This window comes from Myiozetetes cayanensis, unplaced genomic scaffold (assembly GCF_022539395.1).
Source record: "Myiozetetes cayanensis isolate MyiCay16 unplaced genomic scaffold, myiCay2020 scf13, whole genome shotgun sequence".
In the NCBI taxonomy this organism is placed as follows: Eukaryota; Metazoa; Chordata; class Aves; order Passeriformes; family Tyrannidae; genus Myiozetetes; species Myiozetetes cayanensis.
In genome coordinates, this window is record NW_026086937.1 from 5,022,329 (window position 1) to 5,049,392 (window position 27,064).

At 37.5% G+C, this 27,064-nt stretch overlaps 1 long non-coding RNA gene across 1 annotated transcript; it reads left to right on the top strand.

Moving 5' to 3' along the window:
• Positions 1 to 3,181: 3,181 nt before the first annotated feature.
• Positions 3,182 to 23,981, top strand: LOC126636406 (uncharacterized). Its single transcript, XR_007627957.1, has 3 exons — positions 3,182 to 3,409; positions 4,836 to 4,942; positions 23,827 to 23,981. It is a non-coding gene; the product is annotated as an uncharacterized LOC126636406 (long non-coding RNA).
• The last annotated feature ends 3,083 nt before the right edge of the window (positions 23,982 to 27,064 follow it).

Consider the following 27,064-nt stretch of genomic DNA (forward strand, 5'->3'; position numbering starts at 1 on the left):
CAAATCTTGAAACACCTTCCCCCTAACCCTCTCTCCTTCCTGGCCTAACTTTACTCCCCATTTTCTCTGCCTCCTTCCTGGCAGTGATGAAGAGGATGGGAATGGAGGTTTTGGTCTGTTCATCACATGTCGTTTCTTCCACTGCTTCCTCCTCAGGGTGAGGACTCCTCACAGCCTTTCTCTGCTCCAGAGTGGGGTCTGTCCCCATGGGAGAGAGTCCTCCATGAACTTCTCCAACAAGAGTCCATCCCATGGGCTGCATTTCTTCATGAGCTGCTCCAGCTTGGATCCCTTCAGCCCTTCAGGAACAGACTGCTCCAGTGTGGGTCTCCCACAGGGTCACAAGTCCTGCCAGCAAACCTGATCCAGAGCAGTCACCCCACAGGGTCACAGCCTCACTAGGGCATCCTCCTGCTCCAGTGTTGGGTCTTCCATGGGCTGCAGGTGGGTTTCTGCTCCCCCATGGACCTCCATGGGCTGCAGGGGCTGCATGGTCAGCACCACAGGCTGCAGGGGAATCTCTGCTCCCATGCCTGGAGCACCTCCTCCTATTCCTTCTGCACTGACCTGTGTGTCTGCAGGGTTTTTGCTCTCCCATAGCCTCCCTCCTCTCTCCAGGTCAAGTTGAGCAGGTATTTTTCCCCTTCCTTAGCACATTATCCCAGAGGAGCTGCTGCTGTTGCCGAGAGGCTCAGCCTTGGACAGCAGTGAGTCTGTCTTGGAGCTGGCTGGGACTGGTTCCACTGCACTCAGGGGAAGCTTCTGGCACCCTCTCAGAGAAGCCACCCCTGTAGCTCCCCCACTCCCAAAACCTTGCCATGCAAACCCAATACAAACAGAACACTTTATCTTTCACTCTCATCTCTCTGATGGAGCGGGGCATTTATTTTTCTGGCAAGTGTTGTGTTTTCTTTTTAGCCTGTGTACCCCCTCTGTAGCATAGAAATCATTTCCTTATAGCTGTTTTTACAGTGTAGGGTAAAAGTTGATGTATTCATTACCAAGGCTCCCCAGGCATTTTTTTTGTGCAATTTATAGAGATGTACTGAATGAAAGATATCTGCTGCCAGCTTGTCAGCCCGAGCGTGGGACTGTGCAGTCCTTCCCAGCGAGTGTGTTGTCTTGTGACTCCTGCCTGCTCTCCAGTGGCTTTGCAAAAAAGCAAAGGGGACTTGGGAGCCAAAACAATAGTGACAAATTGAAATGTAGAAGTGAAACTTCAGAACATCTCCTGCCCCTGAGCACACGGTGCAGAATGATCTTTTTACCCCTTGAGATCCTGGCTCATTCTGTAAAAGGTTTTCATTTCAAAAGATACACGTGCCAAAAAAGCGGCTTTTCCTCTTTCCTGAGAATCTAATTAAAATATATAAGATAGTACAAGCAACGTATCAATAATGCTCTAACGTGCAAATTTTGCACCTACTGCATGTTGACCAGATTGACACTCCTTGTAGGAGAAAAAAAATGTATTTCCCTGAGGATTAAAAGAAAAAAATATGTTGACATAAACTGCTTAGAACTGTGAGCTGAGAATGCTATTCCCAGCCAGTGTCAGATTTTCTTCCTAAAGGATGACGAGCTTCATCGCAATTGAAAATCTCTATTGCTTTAGTAGCTTTGTTTGTCATCTGGCTTCTTTCACTCTTTCTGCGTGGAAATGTTCCCCCTATGAATGTTTTTACTTCTTTCACACTTTATTTTTTCAGGTGTGCCTTGAGATTGGTAAGACAGTGCATAAAATACCAAACTTGGGAAATTTCAAAATAAGATTTTTTTTTTGCAGTCTCTAATAGAAAAATATTTCTTTATGCATTTTATTAAAACCTTATTTTTATTAATGAAGATTAATTTATAAATGAGGATTTCCTTCCTCATTTCTTTCTCTGTGTGTCTTGCCATTTTTGTTTCCACTGGACACAAGAGTGTCAGACTACCCAGACTTCATTGCATTTCAGTGAGTACCCCGGCAAACGGCATTCCTTGACCTGCTGACATCTCTTGCTTTTTGCAGCAACTTCTAATTTTGTCAAAGGTGATGTGGTCTAGCACAGCTTTGGCAATGAGATCCTCCAGGGCCGTCAGCAGGAGCAGTTATGAACTGTTCATGCAGCTACAGCTCCCCTCAGTTTCTCTTACCTGGCAGGTTCAGCTTCACTACAACCAAACCACACCATGAGGCGTGTGCAAGGGAAGATAAAGAAATTAAATGCATTGAAAGAACTAATTAATGCAAACAAGAGGAAGAATTGCCTTCTAGCATTGAGGAAGACGCTTCCTTCCATTAGCAGAGGCTGCATTTGGGTCACAATTAAAAAAAACCAGTACGATAAATGTTTACTTTGAGTGAGTGTGAATAGCAAACCGAAGGTATTAGTGAAGATTTTCTGGAAGCACCTTTTAATGTGGATCCAGTTCTGAAGTTCTGCATATACTCTAGAGTTAGGTGATACAGTATCAACAGGATGGCTTTTGAATCATTAATTGAGGTGTGTGATTAAAGGTGATTAGGCAGTTACAGCTCTGGGAGAGAAAGCTGATTCTTTGCCTCTTGTATGCTGTTTTCATGGACTCTGTTGATTACACCATGGAGGCAGGGAAGGGTGAAGCACAGTGGTTAGGTCACCTTAATGAGGGCAAATAAAATGTGTTTTTTCCAAAGAGGTGGAAAACCTTCTTAATTAGACATTTGTGGAACACTATTACTTTTTTATACGTTTTTTTTTATTGTGGTTGTTTTCCCAGGAACCTCCATTTAACAGAGGGATGTTTTATGTGGTATGTTCTGGCTTTGTACATGGAGGCAGAAGTTTTTATTTTTTAATTTTTTTAGGAGCAAGGAATATGTATAACATATATAGTATTTATAACTGCTCTTTATATACACTGTCTTTGTCACTCAAAAATAACAGAAATAGCGAGCTTTTCATATACACTATTTTTTAAAATATGCTATTTCCCAACATGACTTTCTGGGGGATCTGTTTGATTACCCTTTGTACTTTCATAGGTCTGGCACTCTGCAGTAAAAAGGTCTATAAAAATTCCTTTATAATTATTTTAATAGATGAACCTTTTTCATAGAATAAAAGACTAAACAAAAAAGTCTAAACCAAAAAAGTCTCAACCAAAAAAGTCTCAAAGATAGCATCAGCCTACTGACTCCATGTATCCACCATATTTTCAGTGTAAATTACAAAACTTTGAAATTTTTTAAAGGTTTTGAAAGTCTTTCACATCCTTGGCTTCTTTGTGTGAAATAACCTAGACTAGAGTGGCAAAGGAACCTGAAAGGGCCAGCTCCCTGAAACTGCAGATACTTGGCCAGCTTCTGGAAGGAGCAACTTTCTGAACAGGCTCCCTGGGGGATTTGTGTGGATGAAAACAGAGCAATAAGAAATAAAAAAAGGTAAGCACACAGCTACTTCTGCTTTTGAGATGATTTAGTAAGAACAAGCTTGTGTCTCAAATGTTGTACTTCATCAGAACTTCATGTTTGGATGCTAGGAGGATGCTTGGATGAGACAGTTGGAGTTTCTATTCCAGCTTTTGGAGTTGGATTTCTAAAGCTTTTCTTTCACTGCAGAACTGCCATGGAGGAGCTAATGCCCTTATTTAATATAATAACTCTGTGATTAATATATCCTGTCAGTGTGTGGGAAACCTGAATTCAATTTCCTCCTGTGCTTGAGGGATTTGAACTCCAGACCACACAAAGTGACCTGATCAGCAAGCTGCTGCATTCTGGGGTTGAAGAAGACTCTCTTCATGCTTTGCAAGATGTCCAAGCAACATGCAAAGCCAAATATTAAAGAGGCTAATTTCTCTGTTGCCTGGTGGTTAGTGTTCAGAAAACACAGGGTGCTGAACCCAGCTTTTCCTGTGTCCTCTGTTAGGGTGCTGGATATCAAAGGTGCTGTTCTAGGCCTGTGCTTGTGGACTGTGAGCAGGTGGGTGTTTTCTGATAATATGTGCCTGAGCTCTGAAGATTCAGCAATGGATGTGTACCCAGTAACTGAATCCCAGAGGACCACACAAGTGTGGCAATCTTCCCCCAGCTGTCTGAAAATGTCCAGAAGCACAGCTTTAGGGAGCAGGACACCCTGAACACCCAAAAGGGCGATGGAACCATGGGTGACAATCAAGCAAGTCTGGGGGGTTGTAAATTTGGCAAGGGCACAGGAATCTGCCCACAGTTTTTTTATGGTTCAAGAACCACTCTTCCTTCAAAAACTGAAGGAAAGGATGACATTTTTTATCAAGTTAGCTTGTTTGCAGGCCAATACCATGCTTGGCTGATTGCATTGGGTATGGTTGCCTACTATTCCAACTTGCTGTTATGCTGTTACATTTTATTGGTCGCTTAGTTATTTTCATTCCCAGTGCCATAACAGCTCTGAAACCAACTGTGGACGTGTGTAGGTCAAGGGGAAGGAAAATTAAGGGTCATCTTAAGTTTATACAGTGGTGCTTTTTCATTTTCTATCAACCTAACTACATTTAGGCTCCCTGTCGGGTAAGCTTTTTTTCCCTTGTCTGTTATTTTCAAAGAAGAGAGTGCATATGACAGTCTGAGAATAGCACCAGCCTGAACACAGATGGTAGGGATTACACCACACTGAGCCTTGACCTTCAAAAGCCTGCCGTTTCTTTTCAAGGTTTCTCTTCTTTGACAGGTGTGCTGGCTTTTGTCAATTACTTTCATTAATGCCTTTTTTTCATTAAGATCAATTACCTGGGCTTTAGACCTTGTCTTAAAATTACAGCAAAGCAGGTTCCAAGTTGAAAAGCTGAAACTGTTTTCTGTATTTTTTTCCCCCTTTGTGTTGCCCAAGAGTACTCTGAAGCACTTGAAGATTTGACTCATAATGGAGAAATGTCATCCAGTTTCTACTCATTTCTATCAAGCACTCGGTCTATGAGATTGTGGCTGGTGCACAAGGTAAGGACTAACCCATCTAATCAGGTTTGCAGGGGTCTGTATTTCAAAAATATTATTTTCTGAGATGTTAAATACTATTAAAATATTAAATATGGGAACAGAAGTTAAACACTGATTTTAGAATGGGGAGGGAAACTTTGCACAGGCCAAATGAAAATCAGCTATTCCAGGCCAACTCCATTGAATTCAGTGGTATTCACTGGTACAGATGAAAAGAGGATTTAGTCTTTTCTTCATTCGAGATACTGAGGAGCAGGTCAGAAATTCAAATGCTTGTTGGAAACCTCATGAACTGAACAACCAGGGCCATGGCACTCTGCAGAACTGGGCTGCTGATGTAAGAACAGATTCTCTTGGGGGTTTGGCTTTTCCTCTGCTGCTTTGGGGCTAGCTGAAAATGCCATAAATGGTTTTCCTTAACATCATAGAGTGATTTCTGTGACTGTAAGAAATGTGGAAATCAGTGGCCAGTCAAATAGAACATTGCATGTTTCTCCCACTGTTCGGCATCTCACCAAAAATGTCTGTCTTGAATTTATTTCCAGTAGACGTTCAAACTTCTCTGGTAACAACCTATTTGTCCCAAACCTGAGCCTGTCTTTTCAGAATATACATAATAAGGAATGAGACCACAGCTGCCAGTTTATGACATTGAGGCAAAATGAGACTCTCCATCCCCTTAGGCCTTGTTATGGTCCCCTTGCTCTCTGCAGCCAGAACGAGGGGCAGAAAGGCTGGGTCAGCTCTGACCTGCCTGTGCAGTTTGCCCTCAGTCACACAGGAGAGCATCAGATCTGCAAGAAAACTGCATCTTTCCCAGATGACTGGCACTGGATGGTTTCTCAGGAGCAATAGAGATGAAGGGAAGAAGGATTGAAACGTTTTTCTGGCTCGGTGCCTCCTTTTACTCAGCGCTGCAACTGGAGGGACAGCCTAGTCCCAAACCAAACCTTAAAAGGCTCATACAGGACAGTCAGAGGGATAGAAACTCCTCATGGTCCACAAGGGAGATAAGCAATTAATGCTCATTAATGTTAATAAGAGTTACTGTGTAAATCCTCTGTCTCCTGGACCAAGCAAAAGAAAATCTGAAACCACAATAAATCTGCCTCAAATTTGGTAATATTTGTTCCAACTACAATATAATCACTAGAATAACATTGTGGTGCTGTAAAACATGTTGAAATATAGTGTTACATCATCACTGCTATTTGTGACTATAATTTTATACAATAAATTATGGAGCAATCCATGACTTGGGATTAAAATGACAGCTTTAATATGGCATTTTTAGTCTGCATAATGCTCTTGGTTCAGGACAGTAAGAGTTTTGATCTAAAATAAATAGGTGATAAAAAAGCCATGTGAGATTTGCTTTCATTTTAAAGCTTCATTAAAAAAGGATTTATCATTATCACTAAATATGAGGGGGAAAAAATCAAAATCTGAAATGCTCCATAAATTAACTCCATTTTTACCACATGACTTATAATTTAAAAGTTACTTAAGAAACAAATGGTACTAATTTCCTTTAAGAATCCCAATCACATAAAAAAATGAGCTATTCACTTTGAAAGCCACAAGCTACACCTAAAAATCTAAAAACAGAGCAGGAGTTTTTTTTTTTCTTATTTCATTACTGAAATGGAAATTATTTTCAGACTTCTGATGAGATTTTTGCATCAGCTTTCAGTAAATTTAAGTTAGATCTCTCTTGAGTACTCTGCAGTGAACAATGGGTGAGATATAAGCCAAATATGTGCAGCATTCTGGTGTGGTTTTTGTTGGTTTGTTACATATAGAACATTCCAGAAATTAATGTATCTAAGAATAATTTGTTTAAGTGGAATCTTCCAAAAGTTTAACACAGTACCAACACTTATCTGCAGGTTTTAGCAGGCACAGGAACTGAGATAGATAATCTTTCTGTTGTGGGCTTGTACTTATTAAAGTATCTGATTATTAACGATACCCTGTAGAATAAAACTCTATAATACATTAAAAAAACGCATAAAAATACCAAAATCTTTGTCTAAATGATGTATAATTACACTTATCAGAAATATTATTATTCATTGTTGAAAGTGTACTTAATTTGAAAATATGTTTCACGTGCTGCCCCCTCCAAAAAGAAGTTCATAAAAGTTTTCAGCAAAGCATTTTTTCTTTGTGATATATAGTTTCATTTTATTAAAAACCTATGATTGTTTCTACTTTTTTTTTTCCAGAGAGAGAGACATTGAATATAATGAGTTAATGTTTTATGATTCTGCCCTGAAATCACCTCTTTTTATTGCTAATTTGAGCTTAAACTTAGAAAATCCCTTGGGCCTTTATGTATTGTTACTGTATGAAAAATATGGGAAAAAAAGGAAGACAGAGCAGACTTCAGTGGAGTGTTTGTTTATTGCTAAGCCTATGCTTAAGTTATGCTGAAATGGACCTGAGTAAGATTAATTCCAGCAGAAAAGTAAAAAAATCACGAATTACAAATGTTGGATTGTTCAGCAGATCATTCTTATTGAGATGAGCACGAGCATCTCAGAAAGGTACATTCTGTAAGAGTTTGTATCAGTAGAGTTTGCACAAGAGTTTAGAACTACCAGAGAGAAATGAACTCAGGTCCAAAATGGAAATCTATTGAAAACTTAGGTTCAGTTCATATTTATAAGTACTTAGCAAGAATCTACAGATTTTAAGATCTGCCCAAGCACGTTATTGCTGTGAGAAACTATCCCCAAACTTGGTGCACACTTTGTTATTTAAAGTTGTGTTCTTTAAATTGGAAAGCTCTATTGTATTGCACCATTATAAAATTACTTTCATTCTAATTATATCTAGGCAGAGATTACTGATAATTAATATAACAAATAATTTTGACTACTTACAAGATGATTATTGCTGTGAAATAACACGGGAACCTCTGATATACTGTATTATCTCAGGGTTAAATACAGGTCTGTGAATGGCTGTCATTTAAAAGCCCATCTAGTAGCATGTTTTATACCCGTCTTATCAGTAAATCTCTTTTTTTTTTTTTTTTTAAAGATACGTGATCTAAAATTTAAAAGTAAAATTTAATTTCCTCTCCTTACCAAATATAATGCCTCAGTACCAGGCTCATGCTTCAAGATCCGTTTCACTAAGGAATCATTTTCATCTCTGTCCTCTGTGTTGTCTCTTTATGTCAGATATTTTTACATGCTTTATGTTTTTGGCTGACCTTATCTTCCCACTAACACTGAAATACCAATTGGTGCTGCAGCTGCCAGTCATGCAGCTTCCCTAAAGTCTTTGTGACCTATTAATCAAGGTGAGAAAATTTCTCAACTGTGAGAAAGAAAGACCCCTTTAAAGTCAGAGTAAAAGTAAATTAAGCAAAGTAAATTAATTTTAAAAATCGTGATTCTCCTCCTGAGATGAAATTTCTGGTACTCTGTAATAGGTGTACAAGACAATAGCGTGAGTTGTGAGTTAATAAAACATCTCTAACAAAGCACCACAAGCCAGCATGTCAGCTGAGCATCATCCAGAAATGTTTATAAAGTGAACTAAAACTGTTTTCTTTTTCTGTAAAATTTCAGTTTTGTGGTTTTGTAACACCACCGACTTTATTGGATGTGGAGGTGTTTCACAAAAGACAAGGTTTATTTTGGGACCTTACCATGATTTTGGGGTCTTATACTTAAACCATTATATAGATTGCTACTGTTAATATTATTACTAAGCTAAACAAAATCTAAAATGGATCTCAGGGCTCTCCACAAACACTAGAATTGGAAAACCGAAATGTTCTTTTCAAAACACCCTACAAATTTTGAGAAAAATACACAAGATTTACCAGAATAAAACCCATAATCCTCTCTCACTATGTTGTTGTATTAATGCACTAAGCCAAAAATATCCTCTACATACTAAAAAGAGTAACTATATTCTGAATCCCAGCCTAAAGGTTTAAGGTGGAGATACTGTTTCAGATCTTATTCCTGGGGAAATTGGGTCCAAGTTAGAACAGCTTTGATACCAGCTTGTTCCTCAAGCTCTTACTTGCAGGCTAAATTGGGTTTAAGAAAAACCTTCTCGGGGAATTTATTATTGCATTGCTCATAAAACAACATCCCATGGTTTTATTTCACTAGCTTGTGACATACAGAAATCAGGCAAGGATTAACTGACTGTAATACCAAACATATTAGAACAATCCCTTTGTACCTGACAGCAAATTGCAAACAGCAGCTCTGAGTCTGTAAGCTGTGGAGTTCATATTTCAGAAGTGCTGAAATATTCAACAGCTTATTAAGACTTGATACTTATTGTTTCCTCTGATGGAAAATGCAGTATTCCTCCAAATATTTGCAGTTCCAGCAAGGGATTGGTGTTCTGAGAACAGAAAGCTTGGGAATTTTGAAGTGGCCTTATTAAATTAATAAGCATAAAGTAATGAACACGCATATACCACCATCTTCATGTAATCCATATTTTGGCACTCAGTACAGGAATACTTGTAGCAATGTTTGGAAGAAGTGCTTAAAAACTTTATAGCATCTTTTACCCTGTGACTTGTACAAAAGGCTTTTGCACAGGGTGTAAAATACTGTACAATATAAGTAAATGTAGTGCAATTAAATCAGTTGCAATGTGATACATGCTAATTTAGTAATCCAGAAGTCAAATATCTTATATGTAAAGCTAATAAATGCTAAATTTGTGATGAGAAGCAGCTTCAGTTCTAGCATTAGCTCATAGACAGAGATGAACAGAGAGTGAAAAGGCAAGGTATTTCAGAAAGAGAGAAATAATATTCTAGTATTGATTTGTTCTTATTTGTTCATTTTTAAGAAAGTAGGTGTTGCTATATTGGACAGAGAACAGGAAAAAAGGGACATTTTTTTCAGAATACCTGCACAAGTTATATCAAAATTTAACATATATGTAAAGATTGGGTAGAGAATTATGCAAATATATGGAGGATTCTCTTACTTTTTTGAGGATATCATATGGCTGCCTGTTCACCAGGCTTTACAGGCTGCCCTTGCCAAAAATGTGCAAAGGCAGAAACATTTTATTTCTGTTCACACTATCAAAATGTAGTGGAGTTGAACCCTTCAGGAAAGAGTCCTGACAGCTTGCAGGACCACACTTCCAGCAGTGCAATGCTGCTGAACACGGCTGATAAGCAACATCACAAACCTCCCTGGCCATGCTGCTTTTCTGTGGAGATGCTGCTTTATGTACTTTCACTATCTTACAACATCTGCATCTTGTGCTACTATGCTGCCATTTGTGCTCAGGTAAAAAGAAGGAATTTGCTTTTTAGGGAGAAAACTGTGCTTTGAGGGAGAGTCTGGGCTATAAATCCAGCCACAACTACAGATGCATTTTGCCTCAGTGTGAATGTTAGAAAGCCATGAAATGCCTATGTAAAGAGATGCACAAAAATTGTGATATGGGACCTTTTCTTAATACAGACATTCATTTATTCCTAAATTCCACTGAAAGGACTGCAGAAACATTTGAATTACTTTTTAATGCGTCGATGTATTATAGTACCTTTTCTTCTTTTGTTTCATTTAGCTAAAAACTACTTAAAGACTGCTTCAGAAAGAGAAATGCAATGTTAGAAGTTGAAATGAAGGCGAAGTGTGCCCTTGCTTACAGGTCTAACTGCCATATGAGGAGTACCAGGCACCTGTTGCCTTGAGCTGTTTGGTATTCATTGTGTTTATTTTGTGTTTAATACCAGAGGCAAAAGTGCAGCTTTATTTTATAATAAATCAGCAAATTTCTTCACACAGTTTAAATGTAAGTATTGCAAAGGACGACTTGCTGTGCTCTTCCCAACTCCCAGGTACTTTCACGTTACATTCATGGATAGGTGGATGTTTATTCCTTGTGGGTCTGAAGAGAATTTCATAAGAAATCTATCCGCTGTTTTCAGAAGTTGGTTAAGGTTCCTTTCAGTATAGGATGGAGATCTCCCACTCAAAAATATCACTTGAGGGAATATTGTGTTCTCCACATCCTGCTGGATCCATATTATCATTAGTTAGAGCAGGTAAGCAGATGTGCAGGTTGCATAAACTCAGGACAATATTTGTAAGGGAAAACACAGACTAGACTATACCATTCTTACTAATTTGCACACATGCTAGACTTGTCCAAACACATTAGGTGTAATTGTCTCCCTCCCCAAAGATCTCTGAATCACACTGTGGTGGACCAGAAGGTCAGGAGAAGAGGTAATTGCCAGAGCAGCTGTCATCGAGCAAATGACCCAGCTGAAAAGTTTGTAAGGGCCTCTTGCCTTTCCCAATAGCCCCCTACAAACTGCAGCTCCACGGTGAGGTTCTTGGTCCTGAGCGAGCTACAGACACTGCTCAGGTGGGGTTAAATTTTCACATTTAGCAGTGGCTAAACAAAAGGGCCTGTTCTTGGCTGCTGCATTTCTCTTCAACATAACCATGTCTATTTTGAGGGGCTGGTGAGTTAACACCAGGCAGCCCACAGCACAGGGTAAAAGATCGTTCTTTTGTGTAAATCCAGAACACTTTTAATGCAGTGATTGGGCTCAGTCTAATTTTGACTTTGTGTCAAAGCAATTAGATTTAGGCCAACTGTGGTGTTTAAAACGGGATCAAATTTGGGTAACCACAATCAGTTTAAATGCCAAGGCAATTTGCAATCAAGCCTTAGGTGTAGTGAAAGTGTTCTTACATGCCTTTAAGTGCTACTTTGAAAACGGAGGCATCAATTTCAATTTTGAGAATGGAATGTCAGAAATACATTAGAACTAGACAATCTGACTAACCATTTAGTCAGATGAGGAGGGTTTGAGATTAGAAATATAACTGATTTCTGGAATTTTTGTTTTCCAGCTTTAGGACAACCTGTTCCTAGTGACTGAAGGACTCTGTAAACGTTTGCTGAGGGTATCCCTGGCACTGTTGTCACTTGATCCATCCATATTAATAATTCAGATTAGATCTATTCCAGGTATTTTATAGGCCAGCATTTCAGTGTTCTAAAGCTCTTGAAATGAATTGGTTCACAAGTGAAGCCCCTCTAGTCTACAGGGTCATTGGAGAATGCCTGGGAATGAAAACCCCTAAGGTCAGTGATCCCAGCCTACAGAGGGTAGGTCCAGTTCACCAAACCACTGGAGAAAGAAATTGCTTAAAGAGTATCATCTTCCACATGATCAGAAAATCACCTCAACACAAAGCAGCAACATCAGCTCTCTTCTTCAGTTGTGTATGACATTACCAACTTCAGCAGCCTAAGTCTTTATTTAGGCTGGTGTAAGTAATTAAGACAGAAATCCTGAATTGATGTAATTCATTACACAGGATTATTTTTTTCTGGGAGATACACTCAGACTGGAAGTTCAGGTGTTGACAGTACAATAGTTGGATTTGTGATTTTTTCCCCTTACATTCTCCCCAGCCCCCTGTCTTTGCTTGTTTTGTTTTGCTGCTGTTTCCCTTTCTTTTGGAAGTCCAGAGGTTGAATATTGTCGGTGTGTTTTGTCATTGAAGACTAGCAAGATACAGATGATTCCTCACCGTGACTGTCTTCATGGGGTTTTTTTCTTGTTTCTCATAAAAAACTCACAATTATCTATCTGGATCACAGACTAATTATTAATTGTTGTAACATCTCTCTATCATGAGTATAGAAGACTTTTTAGACATGGCACCTGTTTGATTACATAAGCACACAACTGAGAAAGGTTTGTTTTTATTCTGACAACCTTCTGTTGTCCCAAAATCAGGAGGGACTTCTGTTTTAAAACACACATAATATACTACTATTTTGTAATTACTTACTTTCATACTTCTATCAAATGTTTCACAATGTTTGCTATTTCTCCTCAAGTCCCATTTCCTGGGGTAATGTGATTATGTGAGACTCTTGGGTGTCATTTAAGAAAAATTAATTTCTTTTTCTTTTTGCTTAACAGAAAAGTGTAAAAACATGACCCAAGTGCCTACTAAAAGCTGGAAAGCCAAAAAGGCAATTAAAAAGAACTCAAAGTTTAGTATTTAAAAAATAAGGTTCTTTAAATGCAGTATTAATGATTTTTGGAAGGACAAGACCATTCTTTTTCAACACGTGGGACAATCAGTTTGACATGGCTATAACTGGAGTCTTACATTGTGTATATACAGAAATAGATCTAGAATTAACAGATAGTGTCCTTCCACATTCCTCTCTTTTCTTAGCTTCCTGTATAAGAAATCAGTTATTTCTGTTTGTTCAGGGAAATGATGTAATTGCTTTGCACTTGTAAAATTAAAACCCTTGTAAGTAAGTTGAACTTTTTACAGTATTAGCAAACTCTTTCTAAATTATGAGATATTAAGCTGGCAGGCAATACATCAAAATTAGCAATTATATTAACATAAATTTTTTAAACTTTCTTTAAATTCATAGGGGAAATAATTATCAGTATTCACTAATAACTTCATGTATTCTTACTTTATCTGCCCTTGAAAGGGCATCTGCTTTTTCAAGGCAGATAAAGTCTGTCCACAGTCTTTTACTCACCTATGAATAACAAATACATTGAAAGTAGGATGAAAATAGCCTTCTCCTGAGTCCTGTGGACTACTTTAGCAAATATTGAACACATATTTTTGATTGAATCTGTAGTCAGTGTCCTCAAACAGACAAAGGTATCAGATTAAGATAACCAGGATGCAATAATTAATATCAGGGGGGAAAAAAAAAAAAAAAGGAAGCTCATCTCAGTTCCTTTATAAAGTGCCAAAACATCAATTCATATTATTTGTGGTTAGGATTGTTATCTTTATTTCAGTAATATATGAAAGTAGCCAAATATTCAGTTTCATAAGCATGTCAAAGCACAAACTTCACTCCTAACTTAAACCATCATGACCATCTGCAATAAAAATCATTCTCGCTTTGGTTTGCTGCACCATTTTTAAGCTTGTAGACTAAACATTCAACCATTGCAAGCAGTCAGCAGCTTTATTACTTCTCCTGCCCCTGCAGAGGCATCCTGGATTCAATTTGTCTAAGTACATCAAAGTATTTTAATTCTGAAGTACCCCAAGCATTTTGGAAAGTTTAAAGGCTATTTGTCTTCTGAAATGTTTGAATGTAAGTTAAAATGAAAATTGTCTTGATGATTTTTTTCTAGTTTAAATGACTGTCACATTTCTGTTCTGAAAAAGCCCCTGGAGCTCCAATGTACAGTTTCCTCTGCTCTTTTTTCCCTCCAAGTAATTGTAAGTGAGCCAGTTTTAAGTTACGTGGTGAGCTTGGCTTCCTTCCTTCATAGAATCCTCTATTCCTGTAGAGTTCGATGAATTCAACACTTACTAATGCCATCAATTTGTCTCAGCTTCTCTTCAAGCTTCCCCCCACCCCTCCCTGTCCTTTCTTTAGCACTAAATTGCAAATAAATACACAGGCTAAGACTGCAATTAGCTAGTCCTGGGCTAAAAGTGAGAGGAATGTCTGAACTGGTTAATCAGTATTCAGCAAGCAGAAAAGTAGATGAAATAGGGTTATCTGGCCCAAACGGTCACAAAATAATTTTATTTTGAAATACATTAAGTGCTTTGAAATATTGTAAAAAATTGTGCAACTAAATAACTGGTAGTATGGTAGGAATTTGCTGACTTTTTACTTGTGGGTTTTTGAGGTTTTTTACATTTATTTCAGTCATTGTGTGTAATATTAAGTCAACACCTGGACGGGCTTTCTGATAGCACCTTTGTCCATTCAAAACTCCTCCAAAGTCATAAAATTCTTGTGAGTACACACATATGTTTTTGCAACTGGGTGCAAGATTTAGATGTTATAAATATGTATGCATTCAAATTGACTTACCTAATCATTAGGCTGAAAAGGTCTTGTGGGGTCAGCTTAGTGCATTCCCCATGCTCAGGACAGAGTAAGCTGGGCCCACGTCATTCCTAGTGATGTCAGTCCTACCAGATGTTTGTCAAAAAAGAGATGTTGGCAGGATCAGAAGGTCACCACTAAAATTGGCTGTTCCAGTGAGTCCCTCTCTCTAAACTGTGATTTTTTCCTACTAACATGAATGTTCCTAAAATGTAAGCCCTATTACTTTTAGTTTTATTAATCAACATGCATAACAAGTTATGAGCTTTCGTTTTCCAGTATCTTTCTGTGTACTTGAAGACAGTTCTTACATTTCCTGTCATCCTTTTCTTCTATATCACCAATGCCTGCTTGATCAATCATTATTTCCAGATCATGTGTTGCAGTACTTTGAGTTTACTATTCTCCTATGCATCTGAGATTTTTAGACCTTCTCCCCCCCCAGGTTTCTCTCTCTCCCTTGAATGTATCATCCAGAGCTGAAGCTCAAGGGGAAGGACACAGAGATACTTCTAAAGAGTGTACAAACTGATTTCTGTGGGTTTTTCTCTTGGTCTTACAAGGGGTGCCACAGCAGTGTGAATTATACTGCAGCTTACAGTCATTTAAGCAAATGGAAACACCGAAATATGTAAGTCCTAATTAGAGTCAGTAAATAAACTTATTATAAACTTCTGTCTTGTGTGCCATAGAATGAAAAGTCCTATTAAGAGGAAATCTCACTTGTGTAATTTTTATTTTTTTTTAGGAGGAAAGGACAGGCTATTTAAAACTGATGTGCCATTTTCCCTCCCAGGCTGGTAACCTGTATGGCTGCATACTGTTTCAGTCCCACAGTATTAGTTACCACAAAATTACAGACTTGTGAGAAGAAAAATGTAGTACAATAAGTTAAAGGATGTTTAAATATAGCCCTTATTTTATAACTTGGTACTATATTCCCATTTTAAAACTGCCAATGAACCACTGGGAATTTTCTTTTTCTTGCTGATCCTCTTTAAGACCTCTATGAATAGGAGAGAAAACAACTTCACTGTAATAAAAACAGGGGTTTGTTTTCTTTTTTTAAAATTGAGGCATTGGGTAAAATAAAGGTCATTGCAACAACCTTTGAAAGAATAGAAAGAGTAATTTTCCCCCTTTTTCTTCTTTACTGGTTTTCAATGCAATGTGAAAAATCATTTTTAAGTTTGCCCATCTGTTTTACATAAAACCTTAGCTGACCTTACACAAAGTGAAACAAATGCACAAAAAGCTTTGCTGTTGGGCTCTTGCCAGTAAGACGGAGCAAAAAGAAAAGAATATGTAATGTTAGATCCTGCTCTGGTGTAAATTAGCCTAGTTCCAGTGGGGACTTAGGTTGATTTATACCAGCAGAGGCCGAGGCTTGTACTTATAAAAGCCAGACTCAGACCCAGCCCTGCTACCATTGAAATCACCTGAAGCTTTGCTGTCGATTCCTGTGGGAGAAGGACCCTCCCTGAAGGAGGCACAGGCAAACAGAACAAACACCTCCATCTAAGCAGCTGGTGGCACTGAGCAACCTGAGAGGTTGTAGCATAAGTAACTGAGATTGGGGACTGGACAGGTGTGAAGTGAGGCTTGAGCTGCACCCTGACTTTGTGCTGCTGCTGTACCAGGTGAGCTCGAGTGCGTCCCAGGCTGAAGAGATGCTCTGCCACCAGACTGGAAGCAAAGAGATTCTCAGCACACAACAATGAGGCTCATGTCCTGCTGCTTTCCTCCTGCCAGCCTGACCCAGCTCCTGCAGTGTCATCAGATGGAGCAAAGTGAATCCTGAGGAAAGGAGGGAGTGCCATGTATGGAATTAGACGAGGCGTGCAGAGGCAGAGCACACCAGAAAAAAAATCCCATCTTATCCTGCACTTCAGTAACACTTCTGTTAATGTGTCTGAGGAGGGAACTGTGGCCATTATATCAACACTCCAATCTAATATGATTAATGAGTATAAAGTAAGGTTCAAGCTTTTAATTAAAAAGGCAATCATAAGTTACTGAACAGTGAAGGTCTAGCTAAGTTTCTCAGAAGTAGGTTATTTAATAGAATGAGATGCCCCAAAGAGGCAATGGGCCAAAAATCTCTCCTGAGTTATATTTTATACTCAGGTACTGACTTTGATTTATAACAGAGAGCAAAACTGGATCTATACAGAAGTGAGCACATCTATATTTGTGTTACAGTGTGCATGTAGGGTGATATCTACATTTAAAGATTGCCTAAACTTTCCATTTAGGGCCAGGTTTTCCTGTTGTTTGTTAAATTGCCACACTTCACCGAATGAAAATTCTTTGCAGGATAACTGTCATACTTTTAAAATTTTTCTTGTGTGCAAAAAAAAAAAAAAAAACCCAAAAAAACCAAACCCTAAGAAATATTGTTTTGACAAGGTCAAGAAAAGACTTTAGGAAAGACTGTCTGCAGATTACGGACTTCTCAGTGAGTTTCAACATTTGGATTGAAAGTGGTTGTTGTGTACTTATCAGAGATCTGCCTCTTTCCTTGTTCTTATTGAAAATAGTCCCAGTCTGACTGTGTCATGGATTTCAGTTCACCCATGTCCAATAAAGATTTGACAGAGGTTGACATATTCTGTAATTTTGTCACTTTACATTTCAATTAACTTTAAATGAAATTTACAGTATAGCTGATTCCATACATTTCTCTCTGGCCTCTGAACAGAGTATCCTCTGTCCATCTTTGCAATGTTAGAACAAGATGGAATATTTGCAGTGAATGGCCAGGGTTTTTTTAGTGGAAAAAATTACTTTAATCATCTACATTCTTAAATAAAATGAGTATACCATAAGGCATATGAATGCAATTGTTTTACCTGAATGAATAGTTCTTTTCGACTGGAACAGTGTCTTCTTGACTAATGGTGTCAAGAAAAGTGAAAAAGGTAAGCAAAACATTCAAACAATAATTACAATTGGACCACTGGAGAAACAAAATTTTGGGGGTAATAAAAGTTCCCTTAAGGTTTTATATTCTTATCCATTTCTATTTTATCTAAAGTAAGTATATTAATCATTAAAAGGGAAAACAACAGACATAAAAGGCCTTCTGCTTTGTTTAGAATGATAAGATTTGTCTGTCAATTAATCTCAAGACTGAGTGAAATGCCTGGCTTTCTTTTGTGCTATTATGGTGCTATTTAAAGTGAGGAAAAGTCACTAATTTCCATATTGAAAACATTTTATCAATTAGAAAATAGCAGGCTGGAGGAGTGGAGAATTCAGGGCAAGAGTTAAAGAGCTGAAATCACTCCATTTAGGACCATTTTTCATATATGAACACACTTTCCCAGAGAGGTTTCTGTCCAGCAAAGTAATTATTCACCTAGAAAAAAAAGGCACATATGGCAGAAACAGTGAATATAAGGAAGGAAAAAATGCAATGGATTTCTGTGACCTACCAGACTTGGGAGCTTTACCTGACCTTTTCACGCCTGCTCACCTAATTCAGCAAAAGGGTTTTTGGTTCTCATAGCAAAAGAAATAAACATTTGAGATAAGAAATGGTTTATAGAACCATAGAGCAGTCAGCCTGTCTTTCTAACCTGCCTAAGGCAGGTTAACCTGGAGAGCTGGGCCTCCTTCAGGCACTTCTAATACCGTGTGTCAGCAGGCTTCCAAAGGTATTAAACCCTCTCTCCCAAATTAGAGGATGAGCTCGTACCAGCTGCCTGTAGTAATAGTTACAGGGCTGGCAGTGGCAAATTGTGCGACACCGGGAGATGCTGTTTCCCAAAACAGCCGAGCTGTTATGGAGGAGCTGATTTTGGCTGCTGCCCCACCGAGGGGCAGGGACTGTTGTCTCCTGCTAAATCTGTACCCCAGTGCGAGTGGGGATTTACAGCTTCATACAGCTTTTGTATCATCATCTCTGACCAGATGATGCCGTAGGAAAGGATTCCTGCCGGGCTGTCCTGGCTGCCGGCCAAGCCCTGCTCCTCCGGGTGTCTGTGAAATCTTCAGAGTGGCTCTTGCAACTCTGCTTCAGCAGCTTGTCCTAGATATTCCTGTTGTGCTCCTGAGCTGGTCTGTGGTTTGGTGTGAGAGAAGACAGAAAGCATAAAAAGCTAACAGTTCTGGAACTGCTCTCTAACAGCATTTTAGTATTTGATAATACTTACTGGAGCCATTCTTTTCTATCTGTCCTTTTTTTTTTTTTTCCCCTCATAAAAATCATGAGTAACCAGAGCAATAAATTGTATTCCTGAATTATTACAAAGGACCTTCAGGGATGTTAAAGGTTTAGTTATAGCATTTCAGAAAATACCATTTGGAGGATATCTGTTCCCCTCTTGACCCAATTCAGGTCTCTGCAAGAAGCATTTGACTACCTTTTTTTGAAAACATTTTGGTACTCCTGGGGTTTTTTTGTTTGTTTGTTTTATTTCTAAATGAAAAACATTAAAGATCTAAATAAATAAATTATCCCATTTTTGTTAATTTAAATGATGCTCCAGCCACTCTATCCCTGAAATGAAAAAGGGGAAACACTATGCCCTGAGAAAATTTGTTGAATTTTTTCCTCTTATCACCTCCACACTTTTTGTCCTTTTTTCCCAATTTACTGGTGGGCTACAAGTACCGCAACATGTTACAATTTCACAGCCAATCTCATCTTATTCAGCTGTCATAGGTAAAGTTCTTTTTTCCCCTACTCAATCCTTATCCACCAGCTTGGGAAAACATTGTTTAATATATGATTAACAGGCTATCTGTAGGCTGTGACCGTAGGATTCATGGCCAAGTCACCCTGAGTGACTTCTTTTTCAAAGTCTTTGGACTGTGTTGTGTCATTTGTTTCACTGTTACTGTCCTAGTTTTTCTGGACAATCTACTTTGCTAAATCAATTGAATTCTCCTATCAATATGTGAGTGATCAAATTCTTAAGGAAGGATTGTTCCAAGTGTAGCAGACAAGCAGACAAGACACATTTCAGAGAAATGACAAATACTGTACTGAATCAGAGCATTGCACACACATTTGGTCACTGAATGAAACATCATGTACTGACAGATACTCTCAGACAGTTGTCACATAAAGGTAATGAACAAATCCAATCACTGGCTGAACGAAAGAAGTCCTTAAAGGTCATTTGCATTATAAAAAAAATAATTAAGGCAATAGTTTTCCTGTTATTTTTGTTCATCGTTATGATGGAAAGCTGAGAATTTTACCTGAGTTACTTTGATCTTAAAAAATTTAGGTCTCTGGAATACTGACAATAAATAGCTGACTGCTGAAGTATGCATATGAGTTGAATCCCTGTGGTCTCTACAGGTGTCCCTGTGAGGCAGATGAATCTGACTAAAGTTAAAATAACAGAAAAATCAGAGACCTAGCACAAATGAAAGAGATTTGTGTTTGTTTTGCCAAAATTTGCTTAAATTGCAAGTGACAGTGCTTTAAAAGCATGCTGAGATGGAGCAAGGTGTTATTTTTTTTTAAGTGCTGTAAGGCATTCTTCCAGTCATTTGAGGAGAATGCACTACATACTCTAAAAAAGAATATTGTATCCATTCTTGTAATGCAGGTTCATTAAGCATCAGATTGATTTATTGTATTGTTTCCGTTATAAATTATTTTCATTATGTTTTATCACAGTACATGACTACTGCCCTAAGGGAATAGGCAGGAATGAGCTGAATGGCAAGCGTAATAGACTGCTTTAATTAAAATAGTGTAATGCATATTTCAGTGCTATTAACAAAAACAAAATTGATTTTGTTTTCTGGGTAATTGAATGTATTAAAACCCAGGTGCTGTTCTTCTATAGCTTAACCCTCTGAGTTCAAACTTCATTTGATGCTTTGAGCAGGAATTTCAGAAGGGGAATTTTCTTCTCTGACAGTGATATTTCCTTCTTTCTTTTTTCCCCCACCACCTAGACCCCTAGTTCATGTCTGCATACTGTTACTGAAGAAAAGGAAAACACAAACATGAATTTTTAACAGTGAAAACCCCTTGATCCTTTCCAGGGTCTTTGAGTGAGCTCCAGACAGTGAGGACACTGTATCCACGATACAGAAAAGCCCATTATTCCTTTGCACTTTTTAACCTGATGTTCTGTGGAGACAGCAGTCATCTGCTACCATAATTCCATTAGTTAATGAACACTCCAAGAATTTGTCCATCATAAGAAAGACCCTTTAGAATTACAGTCAATCAATGACACCCACTCTTCTAAGTGGCTTCCTTTTCCCCTTTTCCTCCTGATTTATATCAGCTATGAGTCTTTTTTATTTCCTTTACCCTCCAGATACCAAAAGTTTACCTTTTATCAAGAAGATGCATTGTGCTAGACAATGACAGACACAGGCAAAATCACGTTAATGATTTCTGAGTGGAGCAGTCAAATGACACCAACCACCCAACCTAAAAAATGAACAGAGAGCTGCGCTAAATGACCCATCTGTCCATGAAAAAATCCATTTTGCCTAATGGTTTTTGTCTACCATACCCTAAATGCCAGAGCCTCCCTCACTTCCATCAATGGAGTTTTCAAAGGAAACTGCTACTTTGCAATAAATATTGTAAAGAGTGGGGTGTTTCTGATTCAGCTGTTATGGTTGCCTGGATTTTTACTGCTCGTCAGGATGGCAAGTTGTATCATCAGATGTGAGGTGTCTATTGTTTATAGCAGAGATGCAGTGGGTATGGTAGATCTTATCTCCCATTTTATGGGGTGAAAGATTGTGGTTTTCCAAGTAAATAGCCCTATTGACAGCAACAAGAGGTGGTTCACCATTTATAAAGCCTGCCCTATTTCCTAGGCATATGTAATTTGCTAGGAAAGGAATGGTATTGTGAAATTAAGAAATAGTAACTGTAATTTAAGCCATTTCTTTTTAATGGAAAAAAAAGAACCAAACAAAAGAAAAACAACACAACAAAACCACTCCACTCAGTCCAAAGCAGTATGAACTATGGTAATGTCTACCTGGGATATACATATATTATTTAAGAATAAATCAAATGGCTGAACTGAAAAATAAGTCAGAAATTGAAAATAAAGAAAAGCCAGACTGCACAAAAAGAGTTACTGCTGCTCCATCCAGTTACTCTGGGGATACTCAGACAACACTAATCATTGTAGTAGTCAGAAGATATTCCCTATAAATCCTATACCTCTTAAAATAAAATACCGGTATCTTTTTACCTGTGAAAGATTTTCTGTTCAAACTCATTTACTCAACAAGAACCTTTTACAAATGATGGTCCTGCTTTTACAACAGAAGAGTAGGCCATAATTAAACTGGTGAGTCATCAGTCCACTGGGTTTCATAGGAAATCCCTTATTACTTTAAAGCACCTGCTGTAGCTCTTCGACTCATTTCCCAGAGAAGAGTTGCAGATACAGATTGATTCCAAATAGTTCCCATAAAAGAATAGACCAGTGAACTGGTTTTACATAAATTTCAGACTTTATAGTTTCTCTTCCTCTGCAATTAATGAGATCTGGCTGAATCCCCAGTTACTTCTGGGTCGTGATTTATAAAGCACAAGTCTGGATTCAGACTTTTCGAAAATGATTTCCCACATTTTAATGTTATTAGCTCATTTCTTACAGTGCATCTCTCCATGTTTCTTCTGCTTGGAACTGGTCACCTTTAATCAGTTACAAAAGATGTGCTTAATTCTTAACAGGAATATGTTGAGCTGTACTGAAAAGTATTTAAATACTGCAACACGACAAAATTACATGGACACTGGTTATTTCTCTATTTCAATAAATTACTATTAACTATTTAACTTTTTAATATTCAATATTAAATTTAATCAATACATTAAAACAATCTAAACTGTAACGTTCAAAGATTGACATAATATATACTGCAGATATCAGTATTAGATAGACAAAAATTATTGTTTGCTATATAAAATTTTCAGAAAAAATATATAGAAAAGAAATCACAGCAATTAAAATTAGTTTCTAAAAACTCTGACATATTTTGTTCTGATGTAACCTATTTACTGAATCTAAATTAGGTGCTCCTCTAAATAAACAATAATGATCAAATAATGCTAAACAAATGGATAATTTAGGCAGATTAGAAATATTTCAGAATTATGAAAATAATATTTTCATAGATAAGAATATCATAGAGCCACAATGCAGACAGTTTATCTTTGGAAGAAGAAATAAGTCTTCATTATTCATGACCAAACACAGTTTGTATCATTTTGATTGTGGGTATTTTTGTTCAATACAAATATTTTGTATTAAAAGAATAAGGTCCAAATTTTAAAGCAATTGCTTAAAAAGTAACATGTTCTTACTGTGCAAATAAATGCAAGTAAAAAAGGAATCAAGAGTTTCATGAAAAGAGGTGAGTTTAGAATTAATAAAAATCTAAATACCAACAACTTCCAAGGTTGATGCGCTGCATTTATAAAACACAGGGTTGAAAACAATTTTTATTTTAACATTTCACTGCAGTTTGGAAGTAAAATAGAAGGGCTTTTTTTTAAGGAATAGCATGAAATAGTTTCATTCAAACATGTGAGTCAGGAGCTAAACTTTTTTTTTTTTAAGTGCTCCATGTTTGTGAAGCACAAAAGATAATTCAGTTTGTTCAGAAACACACTCAAACCTTTCTGGGTCAAATCTTCACCTTCGTCAGGGAACATTCCCATTGAAGTCAACCTTTAGCACTTTCTCTTCTCAGCAATCCAGCTCTGGTGTATTCTGTGAGAAATAAAAGTCCTCAGATGTCTGTCTGCAGTGTGTTCTGTGAAAAACTGCTGCAAGGAATAAAAATGGAAGCAAATGTACTGAGCATCCCAGGTTGCTTTAGCAGGCTCTCAGCTTCTGGCACCACTGGAAAGGAGTTAGAATTTGCTCAGAAGTAGCCAGCCTTTAATGTGCTTCACCAGTAGTAAGTCATAGAATAAAACTGAGTATTTACCTTAGATTTTTTCATCTGAAATGTTGCACTCTCGCCATTTATCTTTTGTTTGCATTTTTATATGTCAGTCTTGAAAACAGTTCTCCATTGGCAAAGTTCATGCAGGAGTAACCGCCCTTGTCACCTTCACCAAGGAATAATGTGGACAGTGGCCAACAGACAATATATGCTATCAAGTAGCTGTTCAAGTATTTGCAGTCTCCTTAGAGGGTAGAGTCTTCAAGATTCAGGTAATCATTTTTTTTTTTTCAAACTTGTATTTGCACAAGTTGATCAGTGCCCAGAATAGTGGTTCTCACTCTTTTTGAAATCATTAACTCGTATCACATATATTATATTTTCATCACAAAGACCAGTAATCAAAGATTATTAATGTTACAATTAAAGTTTCTGCTACTAGATAGGACATTTTCTTCTATTCTGTACCATTATTGAACCTTGTCCTGCCTTACTTTCTGTTCTCAAAAGTCATCCAGCCTTGTTTCTCTCAAGTCAAAATGTCTGGCAAACATAAACTATCTGCTGCTCTCAGACAAGCTACTAATGTAACTTAATTTTCCTTAAATAGTTTCTGCATCATCTTAGTTCAGCTATTTCTGTCTGCTAATACTGTCTGTGAGCACTGATGTGTTCATTTATAGCTCCTCTGAAGTCCAATCCATGCCAGTTAAATCTGATTTTGGAGGCTGAGGTTTATGCAGTAGCCTTGGCTCTGAACTGGAGCTGGGACTGGACAGCTGGACAAGAACTGATCTTCAAACACATTCAGATATAACTGCTGTAAAAACCTTAAAGGTTTTCCTGTATCGAATGAACACAGAACTGAAAAATTATCACAGTAAACCATCTTTGAGAGAATTGAATGAAAAATACTATTTTTTTTTTTAATTAGCCTTTTCAGTCAGTCAAGGATGAGCATTCTTTTCCTCCACCTCCCTTTTTTTAAGTAGAGTGAATTCCAACCTTGTCTATCCCATTCTGGATCAGGCCCTCATTAAATTAGAGCATTAAAATTAATTTACCCAATATTTTGGTAATCCAGTAAACCTCTGATCCTTATTGTAGTGGTACTTATGAAGGAAATTATGTCACAAGCAAGATCCTGAGTCCTTGGATTTACATTTTACCAATAAGATCAATTTCCAATCTTAGACAACGAGTCTAGGAAAGACTTGGAGGGTTCATCTCTAGGCTAAGGTCAGGTCAACCCTGTGAGTGTCTGACATTCTCAGCATTTCTGACACATTTGCCTAAGCTATTCTTAAAGCAATGGTCTCATAACCACCTTTTTGGTGGAGTTGAATACCTATTACCCTTTCAGATGAAATATTTTCCCAGGCTGGCCTGCATCTTGTATATTGACGTGTTCACTACTATTTTTATCCCATTCCCAGTGCAGAGAGCAGTATATATTGTTTTCTCCACTAAAAGGCAAACTGCTATGCATGTATACATGAGTTGTTATGACTGTCCCTTCTTTTAGACAAGCCCAAATCTTTCACTCTTGCATCTGTTCATGTATTTTTCACTTTACTTTGAAATCCTTTTACTTGCTTTAATACTCCCTTGAGAGAGCTTGTGCTCCTGGCCAAGAAATCAGAATCAGTCCAAAGACTCTATCACAACACCTTTGCAATCATCCCTTTCATGTTTGGAAATAGTTTAAAAAAAAAAAAAAGAAAAAAGGCTTAATGAAGAGCAAAAGTAATAAAAAATAAAAGCCAAAATCCTTCATTCCTTTCTTCCTCAAACAAGGTCCATTCCTTATTAGCTGGGGCAAAAAATAATTCTGATTATCTCTTAATCACTTTTTTCCCCCCACTTTTATATTTTTCATCACTGTTGTGACGCTTTTACTCCCATTTCTGGTTTTTATCAATCAAGAAGGCCTGCAGCAGTATAAAACAGTTTTAAATGCCCAGATGAAACCAGTAAACAGAAGTATTTTGGATAAACAAAATGAGAGACAGCCACATGACACAGATCTCCTTGCAGCCACCTCAAGAACTGTGAGGGATTTATGGTGCTTTCTGCGTGGTCTCAATGGTGTTGTGTCAAATGCTCTCCTGAAGAGCAAAAGCAGTCAGGGAAGAAAAGATGTGTAAATCTGTCCACTCTTCATTATCTTGGCTATTAATGATCTCATTGCTTTCAAGAAATACAGTCCAGCATTTCAACTGAGATATTGTAATAAGTAGACAAAAAAAAAATACAGATTCAGGAGGATGAACTATAAGGTTGATTTCTCATCCAATCTAGAAATTCATAATTAATGTAACTAATATTTAGTTGATTACATTAAATTCTTGGTAGCATAAGGTACATAAAGAATTCTTTATTTTTTCATATATTTAGAATAACCTATTGTGTTCTCAAGAAAAGCAATTTGTACTGTCCTTAGTGTCCTAACAAAATTTCATAATTTCAAAATTTTTTTTTTTTTTTTTTTTTTAGTTTTGCATATAGTTCTTGTTGTTGTGTTTTGATTTTGGGCTGGGTTTAGTAGGGGTTTTTTGTGTGTTTTTGTATAATTTATATATTTATATGAGTTTATACATTTTTTGTAGTGTGGCAGAACAAGTAGCTATTTCCCAACCAAAGAAAAAACAGGAGGTATTAAAAAATGGAAAGGTATGTCTTAGCAATGTATTTCCAAAATCCATTTTGGAAAATGGATTCAATTTAAATGAAATGACAGAAAGCAAATCTGTCAACATATCTGTGCTCTAGTGCTTCTCTGAGTCATGACACTCCCAAGCTATAAAGAAAAGTTACAATGAGACACTGAGGGATAAAACCCAAACAGTTCTTTAAAAGACACAAATTCAAATTTTACTTCTTGATAAAATATGATTCATTGCATGCAAATTACTACCCACAATAATGAAGGACAATTATCTCTACTGTGGCCAATCACAGGGAGGTAGCACAGGGAGAGAATTGTACTTCAGGTTACACCCACTCCTGCATTTAATGCACAAATGTATGAAAATAATTGCACCCTAATAAGTTATAAAATATTAAACTGAATGCAATAATTCATAATCCAAGATAAGATACCAGACATATGAAGGAGTTTGATGAACTGTCAGGTACCTGTATCTACAGCTAATGCCCACTTGTCTGTGAGCCCAACGTGACGTGACATGATTCCTGAGAGCACTGGTTTTGTTTCCTCAATTTTCTCAGCTTGACCTTCAGCAGATTAACATGGCATCACTCTAAGAAAGCTGAAGGAAGGTAAGGAGAGGGTGTATGTGTACATTAGAGTAAAATAACGTATTGTACGTGGGTTAAAAGCAATAG